We start from the raw sequence: 25,150 nt of genomic DNA on the forward strand, positions 1-25,150 counted from the left end.
TTCTCTGCTTTGCCTTTCTTGTGGGTTTATTTCCATGTTCTACTATTATTAGAAAGGAAAATTCACTTCCTTTTTTGGTGGCTCCGGAAAAAAAAATTTAAAACATACTTTACAGTCCAGAGAATTAACATTTTATCAGCCTCTGTATCTAGAGAGTTATATCCTGAGCAAAGGGAAAAGAGTTGACCAGTAGTCACCTCATTGTCATCATGTGACAGTTCAGTTACCTCTTACTCTTCTTTTACAACCAACCTCAGTGACTCAGTCCTATCAGTAGTGACCTTTGAGCATCTCCCAATTTACGATGTCCAAAGACCAAATAGATTCTTGAACTCTCTTTATGTTTGAGTCAGTGTTGTAAAGGTTAGGTCTCCAGTCGATTCATGCACCTGCAGGAAAACTCAAAATGGATTAGTCAACAGGAAGAGAATGCTTACCCTTCAGTCTCTCAACCACAAATTCAGCTTTTCCATATAGCAGTCCAAAACCTAAGAACTTCAACTAAATGGAGACATTAACAGCACAGACGTCATTACATCCCTAATATTTCACTCATAATACCTACTTAGTAATTTTTTTCAACCCAGTTAATGGAAAAGGCAGAATGGTAAGGTCGTGCATGAATAAATTATGATTCTCTCAAATTACCTTTTTGGATTATCTTTTATGAAAGAGGTAGACAAAAGTTATGCAATGCCACTCCCTTTTCCCTGGACACAATCTGTGAGAACGAGTGTTTTTAGTAATAAGTCTCACCTATCTTAAATATATAGACTCCAAAATGTACAATCTAAGTTGACTGTTTTAAAACTCAGAAATATTTAACAGTCCAAATTCATAAAGCATGCAGGTAGCCTCTCATCATTTATTTTCATCCATTCAGAGGTTTATTCATTTGTGGATGTCATCAGTGGGTATTGAGCACATGCTCTGTACTAAGCACTGTATTAGGCTTTGGAGACTCATAGGCATAAGAAGTCAGATTGTCTGTCCTCAGAGGGATGCACACAGATGTAAAAGCACAGAGGACAGCTTTTTAACCCTAATCTGCCCCAAAATTCTCAGATATGGCTTCCCAGAAAAGGGGATATGAAGGTAGAGATTTAGAGTCAGGCAGACTGACAAGATGGTTAAGGGAGTTCCAGTTACTTTAAACAAATATTGATGGCAGGAAAAACACACTTGAGGAATAAACAATGTGATGTTGGGGACACAGAGGGTAGGTGGGGAGGGGCAAGATAAGTAGGCGTGTGCCAGATCACGAGAGCTTGGAATGCAATGCTAATGACTTTGAGTTAAATTCTAAAGATGGTGAAGAGCAAATTACTAAATATAAGAATGGGCACAAATTGTCCAGATTTACTTTTTAGAATGATCTCTGGAAGTTTTTCAAGTAAGAAAATTCAGCAGAGAGGAGAGTGAACAATGAACAGAAGAATAAGAAGAAGGTAACTGTGTAGGTTATCCAAGAGCTATTTTAGATATCAAACTGACCACTCATATAAGGGAGGTTAACACAAGCAGGAAATCTTGGATGCCTCTCAAAGTTTGAAAGAAAGGGTGGGTAGATAAAAGTGCCATTAACTGACTGTAAAGAAGAGGTTTAGAGACTAGACAATGAGTTCAATTACATGTTGAGAGGTTGATGTGTTTAAGGTACATTCAGTTAGTTATGCAGGTTGACTGTTGAACACATAGAGAGAAACTTAGACTAGAGGTGGACTGGAGATAGTGATTTGGGTATAATCAGTATAGAGGTAGAAGTTGATTCATTGATGTAAATGAAATAGTCCAGTGGTATATCTATGGCAGGAAGTGAACATAGCTTCAAACCATGGTGAGCCAGTAGAATACATGAAATTATAAATGCAAGACTGATGTGATGAAAGTCTCATCCAAAAATCTTAATGTCTTTGAATATTAATGTGGGATGACTTCTTTTGAAAGATGCCTTGTATTTAAAAAAAAAACAAGGATCCAAATTCTAGGAAAAATCTTTCCAAAATAAAAGGAAGAGCATCCAAATCTTGAATATGTTCCATTTCTGTAAATCTTATTTTTAAACAATCCACTTTATGTTTCAACTCAGAAGTGATTAAACTCACCCTATTCACATATGAGCACAAAAACATGATCAAGGATTACTCAGCACTCAGAATCACTCTTTTTCCTATCAGATTTTTTTTTAATTTTATAGCACCCAACTCACTTAAAGAAGAAGAACCTTCTCAAAGTGTGAAGTTTTCAATGATCTAACTCATTCAGCCATGGCAATATTTTCCTACATTAGCTCATCAGAAAGAATGCCAATGACATAAAAATAAATGGGAGTAAAAATAAATTAAATATTTGACCTTAATAACATATTGCTTAACTCCTATTTTGTTTAATGTCACCTTCATATGAATTAGCATAATCTAAAAGAATGATTTCATTTTCTACACTGTAAAACAAAGTTATGGAAAGGTTAAATGACCACAGAAAGAAACACAGTATAGGAAGGCTTTTTTTTTCCTTTGAGAATTAAATAAACTTTAGACAGCTATTAAATCTTATAAAATATATTTTAAGACAATATTTTAGTCAATATTTGACTTTTAATTATTCCTGAACACATTAGTGAGATCTCCGTGGGATCAATATTAGTAAAAGAACATGAGGTTCAGTGCCATAAAGATAAGTCAATTCCATAGTCTTAAGGTTTTGTTAGGTTTCATTGCTCAGATTTTACTGTATTTCATTGTCATCATTAAGATATTTTTCAAGCAAATCAGTTAACTTTTATCAAAATCAGTTGTAAAATCTAATTACTTAATTTGATAGTAACTTTTTTCTAATTTATGTTGCCAGAAGATTTAATATCATTTTCACCATATTATCATAATTGTCATTTTAAAATATATATACTGGGCCATGCACATTCAAATCATATATAGACAGATAAAGCCTCTATCTTTTATAATAGTCATTCGTATCCATACTAAAAACAATTTTTTAGAAATTGGCTCCACAAACAAAAATAATGTATTATCATTTAAGATAATTTTAAGATCAGTCATTACTCATGAACACATTGGATGGCTTGATCCTTTGTTAACCTAAATTCTCACCTCTTGTTCCTCTTCCTGCTCTATCCCTTCTCTCTCTTTGGTGGAATGTTTTCTTGACCAGACAGAGCCACATATAGCTCCGATCTGTGTGTGGCCAATAAATATCAAGACAATTTGGATTGCTTCCAAAAAAGAACTTAAAAAAAAAAATTTCTAAAGAGGAAGTGCCAAAACAAAAACAAAATTCCTTTCTTCGCTTCTAAACTATCATATGTTGTTTGTAAGAGTATGACTGAGAGTTACAAGAGGACAGGGTAGGGGTGAGGGGAAGGTGGGACATGTGCTTGTTTGAAGGACTGTTGAAAAACTATGCCATCCAAGACTGGTATTTTCATGAGTTTCTTGATGTAACATATAATTAAAATGTGTTTGCTTATTTTAATATTGCTCCAATCTACTTTTAGCAAGAGGCCTGTATCCAATTTTATGGAATATATCTTTAATTTAGTGTCTAAAAATAAATCCCTCCTTAAGTTTAACTACTAACATATTTTTCCAGCTTAGAATTTAATGAGCAAAAAAAAAAGTTTGTATTTTTAGCAATAATAGCCGATTAGAATATAGTTTTTTGTTATCTTGGCTTTAAAATAAGGAATTCATGTATTCATGGAGGTAAAAAAAAATTTTAAGAACACTTTTGACGATAAGTTGCATTAAGGAAAAGAAATGTTCTCCTTGTAATAATTAGACCTTTTCTTTTATAGCCAAATGAATCGAGACTTTTTAAAGGAAGCATTTTTGAAATGTTTATTTTCTCATTTATCAACTTAGACATCTTTCTTCTTGCACACTTCATTCCATTCACCTTGATCTAACTCATTCTTTTCCAGATCTGAGGCTAGCTCTTCCTTACTCCTTTGAGATTGCCATTATTTTAATGAAAAGATACCTTTGTCCCCTGGTATTCTTTTCTCTACACTTGGCAAAAATTGGCCTCACCACCTTCTCCAACATAGCCCTCTTTCTTCCATCTTCTTCCTACCTTCCCCAAGCTCTCCCCACCCTGCATACCCCTACGCTTGCCTCAGTATCGCCTGGTCAGGGACCCCCGTAGGCATATCCATACTCTCTATGGAACCTTCACTCTCTGAGTAAACATCAAGCAGAGCAATGCATTGCATTGATTGGTTATCAAGCTCACCCTAATATTTTATAAACTGAATTGTTTTTGTATTCCCAGAAGCATACTACATGATGACAGATAGTTCTAGATGCTCAATAGTTGTTTATTATACAAATGAATAATTCCATCATTCAGAAAAAAAAGTTATTTGTATTTTTAAACTAGTTCCTTCAGATAGTTTAGTTTTCATGCAATATTTTTTAACTGACACCTAAACACACTCTGCCTGTTTTTAGCACTGTTTTAGTATTAATTCAATAAGTACATAATTTATCATGAAAATCAAATTTCTTTGTATGTAAAATTTTTAACACAGCTCAATATTTTATTTTGTATGCATATCATTTTATAAACATATTTATCTGCATTTTAATTTTTCTTCTGGGTACATTTCTATAAATTAAGTTATTATAATCCTGTAAATTTTAGGGTTTTTGATACATTTTGGGAAACTACTTTCCAGAAAGATAACACCAATTTATATTACCATGGGAAATTTATGAGAATTCTAAATTCACTTCTCTCTTACCAATACTGGAAAGTCCTATAGTGTTTAATGTTTGCTAATTAGATAGACATAAAAAATTGTAGTTTGTCATTTTAAACTAGATTTCTTTCATTTATACTAGTTAGTGGATAAAGTTTTTAAATGTTGAACACCATCTTCAGAAGAGTTTTCTGGCTTCCAGTCTTCCCACTTATACCTCTAATCCACTACTACCTTATAGCACAGTCCTGCCTGCGCTGTGCAGAGAATATCAATGATTCCAAGTTATTCACAAAATAACTTCCAAATTGATCATCTAAAATTACTATCCTCTTTACAGTCTAGTCCCAACCTCATTTCTCTTCATAAAATTTCTTACCTCTCCCATACACATCCTGTAATTGTGTCCAGCTGGTATACTTTCTAATTCCCTTCTACCTATAAATTTTATCCTCCCAATTATACCAGTTGAAATCCTACCTATGGTTTAATATTTGGTAAATATGCCCCAACGTTTTTGTGAGATCCCTATCTATCTAATATTGCATTTAGTTTTCCATTTTCTTATCCTTGGTGTTCAATTTTACTGAAAAGTCCCAATACTGACATTTCAAAAGACCTTTGAAATCATGTCCTGCTATTGTAAGATTTAATATTAAACAGTAGACCTGGTTAAAATCTTATGTTTTAAAATAACCTCAGGTCTACATATCTGAAATGTCCAAAAAATATTTGTCAAATTTTGGTTGCTGTCTTTGAAAAATAGCTTAAAGATATGTAAATAATAAGTATTTGAACCAATTAAGATAATTTAAAATAATTTACAGATGGTGGTTATGCTCTATATAAGTATACATTTAAGTTTAATTCAAAAGTTATGCAAACTAACTTTGCTGAATTGTCACCAAATGGTAGTCATCGAATCCTATTTATTTTGCAGTGTTCTTGGGATACGTTTCATTTTTGATAATCTGACTTCCTTTCAGCCAAATGCACATTTTTTTCCCCAAAGAAAAAATAAGAACATAGTAATCAAGATATGCACTCAGTTTACAAATTAATTATTCATGGAAAAATAGACCAATTGATTTGATAATCAGTTCTATTGGCTTGTATTTAGGTTTATAACTTCAAACTCAAGAAAATAAATCAAGGATTTTTTCCTTCCATCTGTTAATATCACCTGTCTCATTTTCATATATATTTAAATTTACATTTGCATTTATAGGTGTATATATATATATATATATATATCTTACTTAGCATAGTAGTTGCACGTATGTGTAGTCAGGAAATTATGGTGGTCCTTTAGTAAACTGGCAGGTCGAATTATAAAACTGTATGTTTGAAATCAGTCAGTAAATTTTTTAATTCTTTAGGTTTTTCTTTTTGAGTAATTCTCTGGAATACACTTGTTATTGCGCTAGTCTAGCTGGAATTTGAATTTTTTGTGGTGTTATTAATTTATGATAGTGGACTCAAGGAAAGTATAGTTATTACTTTAGGTGAAATAAGAATGAAAAGTAGCATAGATAATATTCTTAGCTCATATATTGAGTTATCAGGATCCACATATATTAATGACTGACTTAAATGTAATTGCCAATTAACTCTCTGTTGGAGAGAATTGATGTTTTTATAGTATTCAGTTTACTACATCTAAAATAAATAAAATGTCTTTCTGGCAAAAAAAATTACCTTGGCTTCCTGGTTAGGCATTTTGTTTCCAGAATCTTCAAACACCTCAGTCACACAAAGTACAATTCCAATAGTCTTCAGACCACACAAATAGTACAATGTTTAATACTTGGTTTAACAAAATAGAGGCATTAGCACTCACAATTTTGATTCTTTACATATTGACCGGACGCGTTAAGGCAAAAGATCAAAGACTCTTTTTAAAAAGAAAAAAAGAAAACCTCCATGGTAGAAAAATGGGTAAAAGCTGAGTTTGAAATTAAATCCTAAGCCTCATAGGTTGGCTTTTCAACAGTCCAAACCTCAGTTTTTTGCTTTTGGTCCCATTTGAAATAAAGCTAAGTGTTATGTGTTGCTAGCTTTTTTGGTTTCTTTGTCAACAGCATTTTCTCTTTTTAAACAGCCTGTCTCCTGCTTTTATTATTTTCTTTGATCTCTGTTCTCTTTTAATTTTCTTTTTTTTCCACATAGTCCCTTTTTTTTTCTCCATCACCCCTTTTCTTCATCCTCCTATAAATCTTCATAGTTGAGTCTAATGATTAGACCTTATAGGGATAGAATCCTTCTGTCTCCTTGGAAAAGCGTGCATAGAAAAATCTGTGACATTTTGTCAGTACTTTTGTCCCACTTCCACTATTTTTATAATCTATGAAGCTATAGTAGATGAAATTTGAGAAAATATTCTCAACATATAAATTCTATTATAATTCTCAGTACCAATTTGGACTATTTTTCATCTGTATCCTTCTCTGGCTAGATCTCTGGCTAGTTCTCTGGCTAGGTGGTACCAAACCACAGTACTTCAGACCACACAATGTACTTCATCAACACTTTATTTAAATGGCCTTTTTGTTTTGTTTTGTTTTGTTTTTATCCTATAGCCAAAAACAAAAGAAAACATACCCCACCAAAAATATTTTAATTTTTAACTTTTTGGTTGATAGTTTTGGCATCAAATGCATAAGCTTTAATCATAGAAATGCCTTTCTTATAGAGGGTTAGAGTATGCCAACTAACTAGAGTAAAGCAAATAAAAAAAATTCTCAAGATGAAGAGGGCATTCACGCAGACCCTGTGGCGGGGAGGCTGGCACTTACTCATCTAAAGGACAGTGTCTTTTGGCCAAGGCTACCCTCCTCTTTGCTTTGACACTTGGAAATGGTAACTGAGTTCATAAGACAAAACTACACATTGAGCTTCTTAATGTGAGGAGAGTGTGAAATAAAGCTCACAAATTGGAATTCATGAATATAATTATGTTGCAATATTGCTGGAAAAAAACAGACTCATGACTATACTAAGTCAGTGATTTGAATGTCAGGCACCAGTACATTTAATTTATTAAAGGGATGATTTGGGTGTAGTCAATTCTAGGGAAATGGATGCCTTTGATTATTGAACTTGCGCTTTCATTAAAAGTCTGCTGAGCTGGATATAGGTTCAGAAAGGGGACTCAGGAATTGCGTTGCTGATTGTTGAGATTTTTGTCAAGGCAGATGAAACAAAGAAATACTGGTATAAATTCTACTCTCTTCAATGTTGATTTGGAAATAGTTATTTTAGAAAATTTAGAGCAGAAAAAATAGGAATAGAATTTTAATTTTTTAAAATGAAGTATAGTTGATTTACTATGTTATGTTAAGTTCTGCTATACAGCAAAGTAATTCAGTTATACATATATATTTTTTAATTAGAATTTTAAATTTTACACCAAAGTAATTTGAAGAAGTACAATAAAGACATATTTTAGATTGTGGAGTTTTCCTGGTTTATATCTGTGTTTGCTGTTCCCATGCTGTAGAATTGTATGAAAGATAAACAGTAACCCTGTATTCTGTGAAGAAAACAGACAACACACCTTTTTTGGGGGTTGTTGTTCTTTGAAAATGCTCTATTTGAATTTGAAGTGAGAAATATATTTCTGAGAATAATCCTACAGTGCTAAAATGAACACATGTATGGAAATAAATTGGTTATCACAGCTCCCCTTTTTACTTTGCACATTTGTATTATGCACAGCAGAAAAACACATTCCACTAGTTTCCCCAGACCATCCCATGACCTTGACCTTTCCAGTCTATTTCCTACATGCTCTCAGAGTTCTCAATCCCTATCCCTATGTGTTTTGAGCACTCTCCTAAGCTGCATTTCATTTCAGAGCACTAGACATCTCACTATTACTATTAGAAATGTTAATAAAATATGCATTATCAATCTTATAAAATATTTATATTATCTGTGTAGTATCAATATTCATTATGACCCTCTCTTCAAAGATGATATATGGCCAAAGTGCTAGGGTAGGTGGATCAGACCCTCAAACAAGAAGGGACAGGGACAGGATAGAGCTGTATGAACAATTGAAGTAATGAGATCCAGAGAAATTAGAAATCTCATCTAGGAGAGCTTCTTCTGAACCCCTTGTTGTTGCTTTGGTTGGTAGGGGTAATTTACCAGTGATCCCTGTGTTTTTAAACGTACTAATGCAAAACAGAATTGTTGTACCTTTTGACTTTAGAATGTCACTTCTTTATGTCTATAAAAATTCTACAAGAATTCTGATGGGAGCTTATTTTTAGAATTATAAACAGCATTGAAAGAAATAGACATAATAATAAACAATTTTTTACAAAAGAACACAAAGCTTTCAAAATGGTTAAATTTATACAATCCTCATTAGTGCAGTTTAACAAGAATTGATCACCCCTGATGTGGGTATCGTTACTGATCACAGAGCTTGAAAAATTTTAAATGCTAGATTATTTAGTTTAAAAGAACAAAAAGAATCAGAAAATAAAATCCCTTAGGAAATCCAAAAATTACTTTAATAAAGAAACTATTAAAGGTGCGTTTGTTGCCAAGTTCCCTTATACTATTAATACAGATGCATTAACTTTTGAGGAAATAGGAAAAGCCTTAAATAGTGTGTAGTATTTGAGGGTTAGTTTCTACATTTTTGAGCAGGTGTACACTTTGGGGTTGGCAGAAATTGTTATTTACATGTCTTATGGTTCTGAAATACTGTGCTACATGTATCTATGGAAATTCAAAAGTTTTATATATAAGAATTTTACCTTTTAATAGTCAGTACCATGTGACAAATTTTAACTTCCATAGCAAAGAAAAAAAACTTTTTTGTTATGTTTTAAAAACCATTTCCATTACTGGAAAAGCAAGAAGAAAATGCTTTATGAATTCTGAAGTGGGCAGAAATATAGTGCTCTAATTTTTTACTGCTTTATGAATAGCCACTATAATTGATCAATAATTTTTAAGTGCTTGTTGTATTTTAGTACAGTTTTCATCATAAAGGATACCAAAGTAATTAACATAGTACCTCTCTTCAAATAGGTTATAATATAATTTTGGAAATGATTCTGAAATACATGAAAGAACTTTGAATGATAAAAACCTTTATTACCAGGAAGCGTTATTAGGGATAGAGGAGCTGAGAGGCGATGGAGCCTAATGATGGTGGCAGTAATAAGAGAGTGCTTCATACAGCATCAGGATTCTAATACTGACTGTGTAGAACTTTGCTAATGAAACAAGGGTAAAAATGGAAGGCATTTTACATGAGGTGAATCTCTTGAACAAACGAATGCAGTTTCCAATGGATGTGACCTTTAATGAGGCAGTGAAAAGGTGATCCAGAAGTATTTGTTGATGGACCTCAGTAAATAAATTTAGATGAGAATGATGAAAACAGTTTATGTATGGGCTTAACATCTAGATAGAAAAGTTTGTGTCTGGCGTGGTTTGAAATAGAACTCCATAATTGATTTTTAAGCAAAGTTGTAATATGACGAAAGTAGCATTTAAAATAGATTAGTCTGGAATGGTATGCAATATGTGGGTGACAGCTGAAGTGTGGAAAGAAAGGCGAGAGGCAGCCTGGAGTCATGAAAGTCCATTGGAAACAGTTGCAGTGTTGCAGGTGTGGAATGAGTGATAAGCTTTTAGCTTCAGGTGGCGGCAATTAGAATGGCATGACAAGGGAGGATACCTGAGGCATTTAATTTACAATAACACTATATATCTATATTTTAATCTTATAACTACCCTCATATGTTGGGTCTGAAGGTTGTTGGTTTAGTCCTGTGAGCAGAATACGTTTTCATTAATGCATTCCTTATCTCTTAAAGGCATTATTAAAAGCCCATATTGTCCTGTCTATACAAAGGTAGTACAACATAGTATTATGTCTCCACTAAGAGCATGTACTTTGAATTATTTTCCAACAGTGGCAGTAGAATTTACTGAACCAAATGTATGCTCTCAGTCTATCCCAGTGGTGAACAGCAGCCCGTACTTTTGAGATTGTTGGCAAGGGTTAGTGACCCAATGATGGCTTAGGACTGAAATCTGTAGCTATGAAATAGGAGATAGCAGGTAAACAGTGCATACCATCCCCGAATAGTATGATAAATGCCATTTACTGAGCAGCTGAACCAATCCATCACGTGTAATATGGAAGGTAAGCTAGCTGCCAGAAAGATGGTAAAATGTTAAACTAACAGAATTTCTTTTTGAGCTCTATGTCTAAGGTGGCCTTTTAACTTTTCACTAATTCTCTAAATTATCAGAATCCAGGCTCCAGATTAGACTAATAGCATATTTAATGAAGACATGAGATTGATGCTTACATGAATCTTATGAATAACAAAGGAGTACGTTTTCCATTTTTAAAATAGTTTTTCCATTTTAAAAATAGTAATTGATAATGTGTTTGTCAATTAGAATGCCATTTAGAGGTCATTTATGAGATGGAGTTCAGCAGTACAAGTATGAGAATTCTTTCCATAAAGCGGGAAAGTTTTTTTCTGTCCATTGGAAGGATAATATCCATTTTGTAATTAAGGGTGACGTTAATAGTTTTGATTTGCATTTATCTGATAATTAGTGATGAGCATATTTTCATGTGCTTTTTGGCCATTTGTATGTCTTCTTTGGAGAAATGCCTATTTAGATCTTCTGCCCATTTTTCAATTGGGTTTTTTTAGTTGTTGTTGTTGAGCTATAAGATCTGTTTGTATATTGGAAATTAATCCTTCATCAGTTTGCAAATATTTTCTCCCATTCTATAGGTTGTCTTTTTGTTTTTTCTTATGGTTTCCTTTACTGTGTAAAAGCTTTTAAGTTTAATTAGATCCCATTTGTTTATTTTCGTTTTTGTTTCCATTACTCTAAGAGATGAATCCAAAAAAATATTGCTGTAATTTGTATCAAAGAGTGCCCTGCCTATGTTTTCCTCTAGGAATTTTATGGTATCAGTCTGACAGTCTTACATTTAGGTCTTTAGTCCATTTTGAGTTTATTTTTGTATATGGTGTTAGAGAATGTTCCAATTTCATTCTTTTATATGTAACTGTGCAGTTTTCCCAGCATCACTTATTGAAGAGACTGTCTTTTCTTGATTGTATATTCTTGCCTCCTTTGTCATAGATTAATCTAATTATTTCTATCTTGTTCCATTGATCTATGCATCTGTTTTTTGTGCTAGTATCATACTGTTTTGATTACTGTAGTTTTGTCATTTAACCTGAAGTCAAGGAACATGATTCCTCCACCTTCATTGTTCTTTCTCAAGATTGCTTTGGCTATTCAGGGTCTTTTGTGTTTCTGTACAAATTTAGAATTTTTTTGCTCCAGTTCTGTGAAAAATGCCATTGGTAATTTGTTAGGGATTGCAGTGAATCTGTAGATTGCCTTGGGTGGTTAACAATATTTATTTTTCCAACCCAAGAACACAGTATATTTTTCCATCTGTTTATGTGGTCTTCAGTTTCTTTCATCAGCATCTTATAGTTTTGGCGTACAGGTCTTTTGTCTACTTAGGTAGGTTTATTCCTAGGTATTTTATTCTTTTTTGGATGTGATGGTTAATGGGATTATTTCCTTAATTTCTCTACCTAATATTTCATTGTTAGTGTATAGAGATGCAACAGATATTAATTTTGTATCCTGCAACTTTACCTAATTCAGTGATGTGCTATAGTAGTTTTCTGGTGGCACCTTTAGGATTTTCTATGCATAGTATCATGTCTTCTGTAAACAGTGACCGTTTTACTTCTTACATTCCAATTTGGATTCCTTTTATTTCCTTTTCTTTTCTGATTGCTGTGGCTAGGACTTAGAAAACTATGTTGAGTAAAAGCAGCAAGCGTGGACATCCTTGTCTTATTCCTGGTGTTGAGGGAATGCTTTCAGCTTTTCACCATTAAGTATGATGTTAGCTGTGGCTTTGTCATTTATGTCCTTCATTATGTTGAGGTATGTTCCCTCTATGTCCACTGCCTGTATTATTTGATTTTAGAATTGAAATCATTCTATACTGGCTTTTCCTAAATAGCCTCTAAGCTGACTAAGGCGGGGGTCAATACAGGATGGTTTTAACATATCAATGTTATATACATTGTATCTGTAACCTGGTCAATTCAATTTGCCCTGATGTTTTAACTAATTTTCTCATATCAACAAATGACAATAAAGTGATCCAAATAAGTTGTTTGGATAGCTCAAGAGATTGCTTTCAATATGCATTTTTCCCTTAGACATTTATACAACTTTATACCGAATCTCTGTGAATCTGTTTATCTATTTTTGCCATTTCTACCTTCTTAAAAAAATGTTATTTACATAGCAGATATTCAATCAGTTATATTGCTGCAACCCATAACCCATGACTCACATGCATTACTGTATATTATTTCTACATGTCTGTCATGGAAGAACTCTAGAGATGTAAGTAAATTGTGTGAATTTTATATAATAAAGCAAGTATTTTATAAGACTTCTTTTTTTTTGGAACTTTTTGAACCTTGTGAGTGCAATTTCTATTTTGGAATGTAATTAGTGACCCATGTTTGAAAATCTCTAGGAATTTGCTCCGGGCATAACTAGCCTTTCACTTTTTAAGGAGATGGATAAAACTTCACTTTCCGAATTATACTTTTCTGAAGAAAAACTATATTAGAGCTTTGGTATGATCCTGACAGGTAGCCTAATTCCCCTTGGCTCCAAAATGCCTAGAAAAGCTTAAGGGAGGTGGGGGAATCAATTTAAACATATAGAGAGTTCACTGTTTAGAGCCAATTTATCTGTCTTTTTTCCCACAGATATAGTAATAATTAAAACTTATTCATCAATATGGGGATTGCTTACTTAAAAAAGAAAAGAAAACCAATCCTTCCTTGTTAATGATGAAGAGAAATTATAAACAGTTTAGATGGGAACATCAAGATGATCGAAGTGAAGTTATGCCTGAGTCATAGAGAGGGAAAACATCACAAACTTCTTATAACACCAAACCTAGCAAATGAGGAATAAAAAGAACAGCAGTGGCTAATGAGTGTTTTGATATTTTTGGTGACTACTTCAGGAAATTAACACTATTGAGTACACAAGTATAAAACATATATTTAAGGTATTAAATCAAAATATAAAGACCAAGAATTGATTGTACCAGATTGTACCATACTAAAAAAAAAAAAAAAAAAATAGAGATAAAGCCTTAAAATAAGGCTGCTTTTTAAAAGTCTAACTATGCTAAATAATACAAGTCAAGTTGGGATAGTTTCAGACGACTGACTTGAAATTCTTACTCTAAACTATGAGCATGAAGTTTATCTGAAAACTGCTCATGTAAATGATTTATTTCCAAGAGAAAAGTTCATATAATTTTTTTAAAAATCAGTGTGAGAAACTATACCTAAATTTCACAAGTTAGAACTTTGTATTGTATTTCAATTTATGTTCTGAGAGTAAGTGAGCATAAAGAATCTTACGCACTTTTTAAGCTTTAGAAGGCACAAATCTCCTCATTGTCTTATAAGCAGAAAACAAAATAGGAAAAAGGAATTTCTGGAATTCCATGGCACTTTTTACCTTTGATTAACCACTTATAAGGTACTGTAGGTCTTGTGAGCATCTTAATTATTGTGGAGAAACCACTTAATTTTTTTGTTTTTTTGCTTATTTATATATTTTAACAATATGATTAATAATAAAATGTATTTGCTAATCACAAGTTGTATATTCTCAGAACACTTAGTAATCATGTTTTATTAAAAATGATTTTACCAGATTTATTTCACTTTCTGCTGTTGTTTTTTTCAAGAAATTGTATCTTCTGTCATGAAAGAATTGTGCCCATCAGTCTGTGTATAATAGAAAGAGAGAATGCAGAGGGGAGAAATAAAAGGATAGTGAGTGAAGGAAAAATGGAATGTGAAGATCTTCAGGAAGAGATTAGAGAACCGCTCTATAAATCTGAGAAATTGGTAGTCAAAACCAAGAGCACTGATCAAAATCATGTTGCAGAAGTAACTATAAAATACTGGATATCAATGGGAGAGCTTGTATATGCCACTGGACATTTGTACATGTGTGAGTATTGTGTGTGTGTGTGTGTGAGAGAGAGAGAGAGAGAGAGATGGGGGATAAGGAGGAGGGAGACATTGGTGTACTTTTTATTCTGATCCATTTTCTATTTAGATGCAGTTACCACATTGGTATTAAGATTTCCAGGAAAAAAAAAATTTGTTTTTACTTCCGCAAGTACATTTAATACAACATATTCAAGTTTGTTCTAAATAAATTTTGATACGATTTGTCAAAGCATAATTCTTCAAGAATTGGAATCAGTGGTTGACAATAATTGTGCACCTGTGGTTAATTAGCTCAGTTAGTTGAATCATGGCACCAGTGAGGCCAGAGCCTGAGTGTGATGGTCATGTGGTCCAGTGAGGTTTGCTCTCTTCTTGAGTCACAGACTACAGTTCAGACCCAGACCAACTGTTTCATAGCAGCATGACACTGACCATAAGGAAACTGGGCAAAGGAAAGTAAATCTAACAATATGCCTGGAAAAGATCCCCAACTATACACAGTATCTGCTTGTTAATATTTATCAGTAATGCTCCAGTGTGAAGAGAAGCATCAGTTATGCACTCAGTACTGCTACAAAAGGATACAAAGGATAGAAAAGGATACATTTGTGGCCTCAAATGACACATGAAGGAATAAATAATACTAAAAATTATCTAAAGAGACCATGGGAAGTGAACTAATTCGTAACCAAATATTGAATCTATTTCAACTTGCAAGTGAAGCAAATTCCATAGCTTGATTTTTGTTCAGTAGATTGTAAGGGTCCTTAAGAGGTCTGATAGAAACACAACCTACAGGCTCCTTTGAGTTCTGAACCAACTGTGAAATAAGACGAAGGAAGGGGAAGAGGAGGCAGATGGCAGGCCAAAATATCACATTTGTTGTGGATATCCTCCAGACTCTATTGGAGCATTTAGCTTAGACCTATAGATATACAGACTTTTTCATAGTAATTCAGAATCAGAGAAACTTATTCACCCATTTGGACTAGAAAATCTAGGTCTCCTCTTGGGTTGGGCCCCATTTTATTGCCTGATCTCTCTTTTTGCAGGAATGTCATCCTCAAAGAAAATAGGGCAGCAAAGGGGATTGATTTACGTGTGGACATTTTTTCTTACAAACATATCAATCAGATTAGGTCATTGGAAAGACTGAGTAAGAGGAGAGAGGCCTGGATTGTTTTATAGGAAAAAAAACATCAGGAATGGAAACAAATTCCTGCCACCCCCTACCTCACCTACACAAAATCTTTTTAAAATTGAATAAATGTCTAGCATAAAATGAAAAGCAGGGAAGATGCCGGAAACTGCAACTTACACGATGTGTACATTATGGTAGAAAAATACTTGTAAACTTTTTGAGAATCAGTGTAGCTCTGTAGTGTGGTGGTCCTTCCTGATGGTCTCCCAGATGTCTGAGGGTAGTTTTTTCACATCTGCCACATTGTGGTCATCAACATGATCATAGAGAAATGCCTTGATTGGAAAAATCTACACCCCTTGATGGAAAAGTCATATTGAAAGAAAATATTTTGGTGAAATAATTCATTTTACTGTCTTATTATCATTAATGATAAACTCGACGTAACTTTATTCTGAGACATCCCATGAAAATAAATCTTTTCTTTTCTTCTCTGATTTTACTGTTTTTGGTTTTGGTTTGGTATTTCTTCTAGTTTTATTGAGATATAATTGACATACATCACTGTATAAGCTTAAGGTGCACAGCATAATGATTTGACTTACATACATCATTATATGATTACCACAAGTTTAGTGATATCAATCATCTCATGTAGATACAGAATTAAAGATATACAAACAAAATTTCTCTTCGTGATGAGAACTCAGGATTTACTCTCTTAACTTTCGTGTATAGCATATAGCAGCACTAATTATATTTATCATGCTGTTCATTTCATCCCTAGTACTTATTTATCTTATAACTAAAAGTTTGTACACTCTGACTACCTTCATCCCATTGCCCCTTCCCCCAGCCCCTTGCCTCTGCTTACCACAAATCCGATCTCTTTTTCTGTGAGTTTGTTTGTTTGTTTTTGAAGTATAATTGACCAGTAACACTATGTTAGTTCCTGTTACATGACATTAGTGATGTGGTATTTCTATGCATTTCAAAATGATCACCCTCATAAATCTAATCACAGTATGTCACTATACAAAGAAATTACATAGTTAATGATTATGTTTCTCCACTGTACATTTCATACCTATGATTCATTTATTTTGCAACAGTAAGTTTGTACCTCTCAATCTACCTGACTTATTTCTTTCCTACCCACACCTCCCTCCCCTCTGGCAACCTCCTGTTTGTTCTCTGTATCTGTAATTCTGTTTCCGTTTTATTATGTTCATTTAGTTTGTTTTTTGATTCCACATGTAAGTGAAATCATCCGGTATTTGTCTGAAGGTATTGATGTATCTTTTAAATACTATGTGGCATGTTCCCTTTTGGGGATTCACAATACCACAATGCATTCCAGTTCTTTAGTGTTTGACTCTATTGTAGCATTTCCCATACTTTTGATAAGAAACACCATTGTAACCAGTGTTTAGTAAATTTAGGTGGTGTTTAGTAAATTTAAGATGGGGAAACACTTATTAAAATTATGGTATAAATTTACCATCTACCAAATTCTTTGTAGTAAGATTTCATAGTGTCTAGTTTGTAACTAACAGTGATGAGAGAACTTATCCTCAGATTATGTTGTGTAAAGAAACTGCATGATAAATTCTATTTACCAAGTGGAAAGAGGGTTTTCATGTTGTAGAACTAGTAAGCTGTTTGCATTTATACTCTGTTGCCATCTGTAAAGGCTTTAGGAATATGTTTGCATTGTAATTATTATTTTGAGCATGAATGACTATAGATATACTAAAGATTTTTATAAAGCAAACTTCATGTTTGTTAATTTTTTTCAGAATATGACTTTGGTCATTGAAAACATTCAGTTTAAATACATAAAACTGCAATTTTTTTCCAAGGAGAAAAATCACCTTGGAAAATTAACTTGGTTATACGCGTGAGAACAATTCAATATTCATTATTTTGATGAATATTTGGAGCACCTCTTTTGTGCCTGGCACTCTTCAAAACACCAGTGATACAACAGTCAACGAAATAGACAAATATTCCTGCCCTCACAGAGTTTACATTCTAATGCGAGAAGCTAACCCCTCCACCACTTCTCAAATATTTTGCAGTAAATACTTCTCCAAATGTAAATAAATAAAAATGTTTGTAACTATGAATTAAAAGCCCCCCAAAGCACCCTCCAGTAAATAATAAAGAGGTAGGAGGATTTGGGTTGTTTGAACACAATTTGTTTATTCTTTTTTCAGAAAGGCAGAAGATTATAAGATTATACCAGTACAAAACCTTCTGTGTATTTTAGAACCTGCAGAAAGCTTTTATGAAACAAGTGATTCAATATTACTGTTTTGATCCCTCTTGGAACATTTTTCTCTTCTGTTTTCTTTCTGATCTCAAGAAAACTTCTAATAATCAATGCATCCTTGTCACCTTTCCTACCTAATTTATCTGCATTGCATGACTGAATATAACTGAATTTTCAGTCATTAAAACAATAGACTAAATTAACTATATTAATTTCATTACTCAAGCTCTGTAACTTCTATGCTTGTCATAATACTATTACTTTTAATACAACTGGCAAATAAGTGGTTTCATGATAACCATCAAGTGTGAACTTCACTTTCTCCCTAAACTCTATACTTTTTTAACTATCCTGAAATAATATAGATTAGAACAGAAAATAGGTTACTCCCCTAGTAAAGAAAAAAATCTGATGATAAACCTAAATTCATAATTTTCCATCAAAATACTAAGTTATAGTTACACTTTAAATACATGCCATGTAGTACTCTTAGGATAATTGTGTTTTTTTATGGATTTCTAGGTCTCTAATTTGCCTTAAATGAACCTGTACTACAGATTAATGAATATTTAAAAAATGAAATATCAGACAACACTGTGTATTTTAAGTAAATAAAATTTTATTTAACTATGATAAAGTGGATCTTTTGTTTGAAAATCTTTACGAGTCCTGCATATCGTGTATGGTTTACAAAAAATTTTAACGTGAGTTTATATGCAAATATTAAGTAGATTTAAGTCTCAGTCAAGTTTCCATGTAAGGTCGATATATGGAGTTTTGTGAAATCTAAGATTCACAGTCATTTAAGTTAATAACATGCTCTTTAATACTCGTGCAGTCCTATTATTCTTTTTTTTAAGCTCTTTATTGGAGTATAATTGCTTTACATTGTTGTGACAGTTCCTGCTGTACAACAAAGTGAATCAGCTGTATTTATACATATATCCCCATATCCCCTCCCTCCCTCGACTCCTTTCCACCCTCCCTACCCCACCCCTCTAGGTCATCACCAATCATCGAATTGATCTCCCTGTGCTATGCAGCAGCTTCCCTCGAGCTATGTATTTTACATTTGGTAGTGTATATATGTCTATGCTACTCTCTCACTTTGTCCCAGCTTCCCCTTTGCCCCCCACCCCGTGTCCTCAAGTCCGTTCTCTACATCTGCATCTTTATTCTTGCCCTGTCACTGGATTCATCAGTACCATTTTTTTTTTAGATTCTGTATGTATGAGTTAGCATACAATATTTGTTTTTCTCTTTCTGTCTTACTTCACTCTGTATGACAGACTCTAGGTCCACCCACCTCACTACAAATAACTCAATTTCATTCCTTTTTATGGCTGAGTAGTAGTCCATTGTATATATGTGCCACATCTTCTTTATCCATTCATCTGTTGCTTCCATGTCCTGGCTATTGTAAATAGTGCTGCAATGAATGTTTGCATATATGTATATATATGCAAAATGTAAAATGTGTTTTCTTATAGATTTAATTTGATCTTCGGGGACATTATTAACAAATTGATTCAACCATATTTGAAATGAATAAAGTTTAATTGTGAAGATTCAAAACTGTATGGAAAAAAATCTATAAGAAAATACTTTTTAAAGCTAGGCCTTTTGTTGATGAAAGTAATCATAAAAAGCATCTCTTGGTATGTTTATTTATCGTGTTAGTAACACTGGATGACAGCCTGATTCAACTTGAATTTTTACTGATTTGCTTTTTCAGAAGTTATCATAAAACAGAACTCTAAATGTTCCTTACATTCCTCATGCTCTTCTTTGCATAAAGCAAAGAGTGCAGATAATCAGAATTCACTAAACTCAAACTATTTGCTTTTACTTTTTTACTTAGTTTCAGTAAATTTTATCCCATCCTCAAAAAAACAAAAACAAAAACAAAAACCCAACATTTAGTGGTCTAAACAAGACTCAAAAATAATCAATACAATTTAATGGGAAAATAATTGTATATTCTATGCTTCCTTCTATCCCCACTAACCCCATGGTGGGCAAAGGTGGGGGAGAAGGGAAAAAAAAGGGGGAGAGAGAGACAGAAACAAACAGAGAGAGAAAGAGAGGGAGCAATAGGAAAAAAAATACAACACACTAAAAGATTTACTTTTCAAAAAACCAGTGTGGTTAGTGAAAAACAAAACAAAACAAAACACAAAACTGGCCTTGGATAAGAATCAGATGACCTGGGTTCCTGGGTTTTATATCCCAGATATATTACTTTAAGCAAGGATGCTAATCACTCTGACCTTCAGTTCATTGGTTTGTAGATGAGAATAATAACACCTGCCCTATTTAGTTTTTAAAGAAGTGATGATAATCAAATGATATATGTAAAATATAGCATCATATAAATGTACAGTAATGGTAGCAGCACTGATGTTTGTAAGAAATGTTGCTGGGAAGAATTGCTGGATAGCTTTTTGTTATTTTCAATTATGCATAAAGTTTTGAGGCTTAAAATGACTATAATAGCAACATTATTTATTTTATGTTCATTATGTATAGACATGCTCTAACCCATTTAGGTGAATTTATGTATTTAATCCTTTCAACAACCTAAGGAGTAGTTATTATCTTTATTCCTGTCACAAAGGAGAGGAAAGTGAACATAGCTTGATTAAATGACTTTACCCAAGGTCACAGCGCCAAAAAGCGCTGTGGTCTACCCTGTCTCAACAGGGCAATATCTTCTGCAGAAATCATCTGCACAGTTTTCCAGCCTCTATTGAAACATATCTGACTAAGTAAATGAGATATGGATGTGTTCACTGTGGTGAGAAGACTTCCTCCCGTAGTAACTCCCCAGTCTTTAAAAACACTTCCTTGAATTAAGTTGATACTTATTTCCCTGTTACAGCAAACATAAATATCTAGAACTGTAGAAAGAAAACTACTTCAACAATTCCTTACTCCTATTAAAAGAAAGGAATTTCAATAAGAATTTGCACAAATGATAGTGAAGGGAGTAGGAGGGGTCAAGTTCTAAAGCAAGTTCTTAAATATCATGATGGGACCTTATAAATGCATTCTTAGATGCTTGTTATTATGTATATGGGAAAGACATTTTGTAGTATAACCTAAGCAATAAAGCTTTTGAAATGAAACATATTGACCATGCCTGCTCAACATATGTAGGAAATTCTTGCATATACACATGCACATGTTAACATTTCAGAAGCTCAAACTGAATAGTTAAATAGATCCATTCTTCACACCCTGGAAATGTATCTCCTAGGAACACCATTATCAAATTCAGATAACTACAGTTAAGCACAGAGATATGGACGCATTGTTTGTGAAGTAAAGCCAGTGAAATCAAGTAATCAGTTCTGACCCCAACTCTGACTACAGTCGAAGCTATGTTTTCTAAGGCAAGTTTTATTTCATATTTTTAGATTATTTTTAATATATTCAGCATATCTAAATGTTATTTTTAGTTTTGCTGATCTTGGTTTTTTCTCTTTTATGTCTTAAAATAACAAATAGATGCTCCTTTTCTTTAAAATTGAAAAGTGTCATATAAAGAATAGCTTTAATTATTTAACTATAGGTAAATACTACACATGTATACATACACACATTCTCTTTTCATATAGTTTCCTATTTTCAAATAAGAAAACACACATTTGGACAAGAAATGCATGGAGTTTGGTAGAAATCAATTTCAAAATTATTTTGAAAATAGTCAAGGTTTATAATCTACCTTTTAGCATACTTAAACTACTTAACCAAACAAAATATGCAAGTAACAATGATTTTATTCAGGTACATACATTATACCTGAACTTTATCTTTTTCTTTTCTATCTTTGGTGCAAAATTGGATATGTTATTGCCTATGGGCTAAAATAGATACTGCACCAAACACTAACTTCTTTTGCTGCCTTCTAGATACCACCACACTGAACGCCAGACAAAGCTTTGTGATATACATCCCATAAAGTATATGATTTTTCTAATATTTAAAACACAGAATGAATTTTGAAATGTCATAGAATTGTTTTTAATGTCCAGAATTTTACTTAACCATCAATGTCTAGGTGTACATAAAGCTCTTCTAGATTTTCTTTTCACCACTTCTCACCCAACCTTCTCTTTATACCTATTCTCAGTCATAGTCCACCTTTAAAGATACGTATGACTTAACTGTCACAACCTGTTGGAGGAAAATCATTTAGTCTTATGTTAAAGAATTTTTTGACATGTTTTATTATTTCTACAAGATTTTAAGCTTTTTGAAGACGTAGGACTATTTCTTGCATAGCAGCTTACAAATATGCAGTAATCATTATTCATTAAATATTAAAGGAGTAATGGCAACTTTGACACTATTATAATGCCTGGATTCTGTTTTTATTTTAGCCACATCAGATTAAATTCAGTAAATAAAGAGTTGGCATAGACCCTGACCAACCAATAGACAATTGACATCCCTACAAGGAAACGGAAGTATATGAAATCATTGAAACTCAAATTATATATATGACATGTAATATAAAATATTAATCTAAAGAACAAAAAAGCATGTAGTTTAAGGATGAATAACCAAGTTATATCTCAGAAACTGTATTGATCTTATACTCAGTACAATAGACTACCTCAGCACTGAATGTTATGGCGAGTTAGGGGAGCACATTCTTTTTTCTTTTAATAGATTTAATTTTTTTAGAACAGTTTTAGGTTTACAGCAAAATGGTGAGGAAGGAAGGTATGGAGTTTTCCCACATGACTCCTGTCCCCACACATGTATAGCCTCCCCCATAATCAACATTCCCCACGAGAGGGGTACATTTGTTACAACTGATGAATCTACTGTAATACACCATTATCACCAAAGTCCATGAAGTTTATATTAGGATTCACTCTTGATGTTGTCCATTCTATGGGTTTGGACAAATGTATGACACCTATCACCATTCTAGTATTTAGAGTAGTTTCACTGGCTTGAAAATCCTCTCTGCTCTGCCTAATCATCCCTTCCTTCTCCCTAATCTGCTGCTGTAAACATAAGTGCATAGGTTTTTGTGTGGAGATAAATGTTTTCAACTCCTTTGAGTAAATACCAAGGAGCATGATTGCTGGATCACGTGGTAAGGATATGTTTAATTTTGTGAGAAACTGCCAAACTGTCTTCCAATATGACTGTACCATTTCACATTCCCATGAGTAATGAATGAGAGTTCCATTTGCCCCAACCTTGTCAGCACTTGGTGGTGTCAGTGTTTCAAATTTTGGCCATTCTAAATAGTGTGTAGTACTATCTCATTGTTCTTTCAATTTTCATTTCCCAGATAACATATGATGTGGAACATCTTTTCATATATTTATTTGCCATCTGTATATCTTCTTTAGTGAGACACCTGTTAAGGTCTTTGGCTCATTGTTTAATCAGATTGTTCCTTATTGTTGAGTTTTAAGAGTTCTTTATATATCTTAGATCAATCCTTTATCAGATCTTTTGCAAATATGTATCCCGGTCTGTGGCTTGTCTTTTGATTCTCTTGCACATTCTTTTTTCTGAAAATCTATTTTGTTCTATTACAGAAATATGACACTGTATTCAACCAAACTTTAATAGCCAAGGCCCATAATAATGAAGCCAAGAAAACTAAATACACTTAGAAAATTAAAATTATGACAATATATTCTGTTTAGTAAGTAAAATAAGCAATGTTTTCTGAATATACATGCTTGTATTCAAAAAATTATTTTCCTGTTAATAGAATAAAGTTCCATTATTGAAAAAATAATTTGTGGGACATTCCATTCTCTGGTAATGTAATATAAAATATATAGTCCTGTAATATGATTTTATAGCTAAAGAATTGGGGAACAGTGAAGAAAGAACGATTAAAGTGGGTTCAATTCATGTACAAATCACTTTCATTTTATTTTATTTTTAGTTACACATAGTGTTTTGTGAAATAAAAAATGCTCTTAATTCATGAAGATAACATTAATAAAATTATCCTTGCATTACCAACAAAATGGTTTTTGATAAACAAAAACCTATGTTGTCACTCAAATTAGTATTCTAATAGAGAAGAATTTGCATGCAAAATATGAAAACTAAATTCCTTGTGTATACCATAAGATGATTCCAACTGTAAGCATCCCAAAGAATTTTCATTTGGTTCTAGAGAGATAAAGAAGATGTAAAAACTAATGCAGTTGGACCAATGGCCATCAATATGGGACTAATCTGAATCATTCCCATTATAAATCTGGAATAAATTTAACACAATTGACTACAGATGGCAGCATATGAATAATCCATGTTTTGCTCATTCTGCCCACTCTTGTTAAACCACAGTCCTTTTGAGGAGAATCTGTCATCACATATACAGAAGATATGCAGACCTGGAGAATGATACTACACCAGCACAACCACAAGTTAGAGGGGAGCTTGAGGGCAATTTTATCTGAAATCAGGATTATTTTAAAGTATCAGCAATTGACAGTACATGCATGAGGGTAAAGTCAGGTCATATGTGACCTTTCAAAAGTAGAATGTGCTATCTATAATTGAGAACAGACAGTGGGAAAATGTGGCAAACAGAAAACCAAGGTGCAGTTCCCTATGTGCAATTAAATACTTAAGTACGTTGTAGAATGGATTGCCTCTTCCTTTCTGGGATGACATTAATTAATAATTATTCTATTTATTTTATTTAATTTATTTTTTTTAGAGTGTACAATTTGGTATTTTTTTTCTTATTAGTAATGTATATATGGCAATCCCAATCTCCCAATTCATTTCCCACCAATCCTCCCCGCTTTCCCTACTTGGTGTCCATATGTTTGTTCTCTACATCTGTAGTTCTGTTTCTGCCTTGCAAACTGATTGATTTGTAGCATTTTTCTATATTCCGCATATATGTGTTAATATATGATATTTGTTTT

The 25,150-nt window shown here is 33.0% G+C and overlaps 1 long non-coding RNA gene across 7 annotated transcripts in view; it reads left to right on the plus strand.

The window, feature by feature from the left end:
- The window catches only part of LOC130830033 (uncharacterized), a 206,829-nt gene that overhangs the window by 66,020 nt on the left and 115,659 nt on the right, over nucleotides 1-25,150 (plus strand). The gene's annotated exons all lie outside the window — the stretch shown is intronic.

The sequence above is a fragment of the Hippopotamus amphibius genome, chromosome 10 (assembly GCF_030028045.1).
Source record: "Hippopotamus amphibius kiboko isolate mHipAmp2 chromosome 10, mHipAmp2.hap2, whole genome shotgun sequence".
NCBI classification, from domain to species: domain Eukaryota; kingdom Metazoa; phylum Chordata; class Mammalia; order Artiodactyla; family Hippopotamidae; genus Hippopotamus; species Hippopotamus amphibius.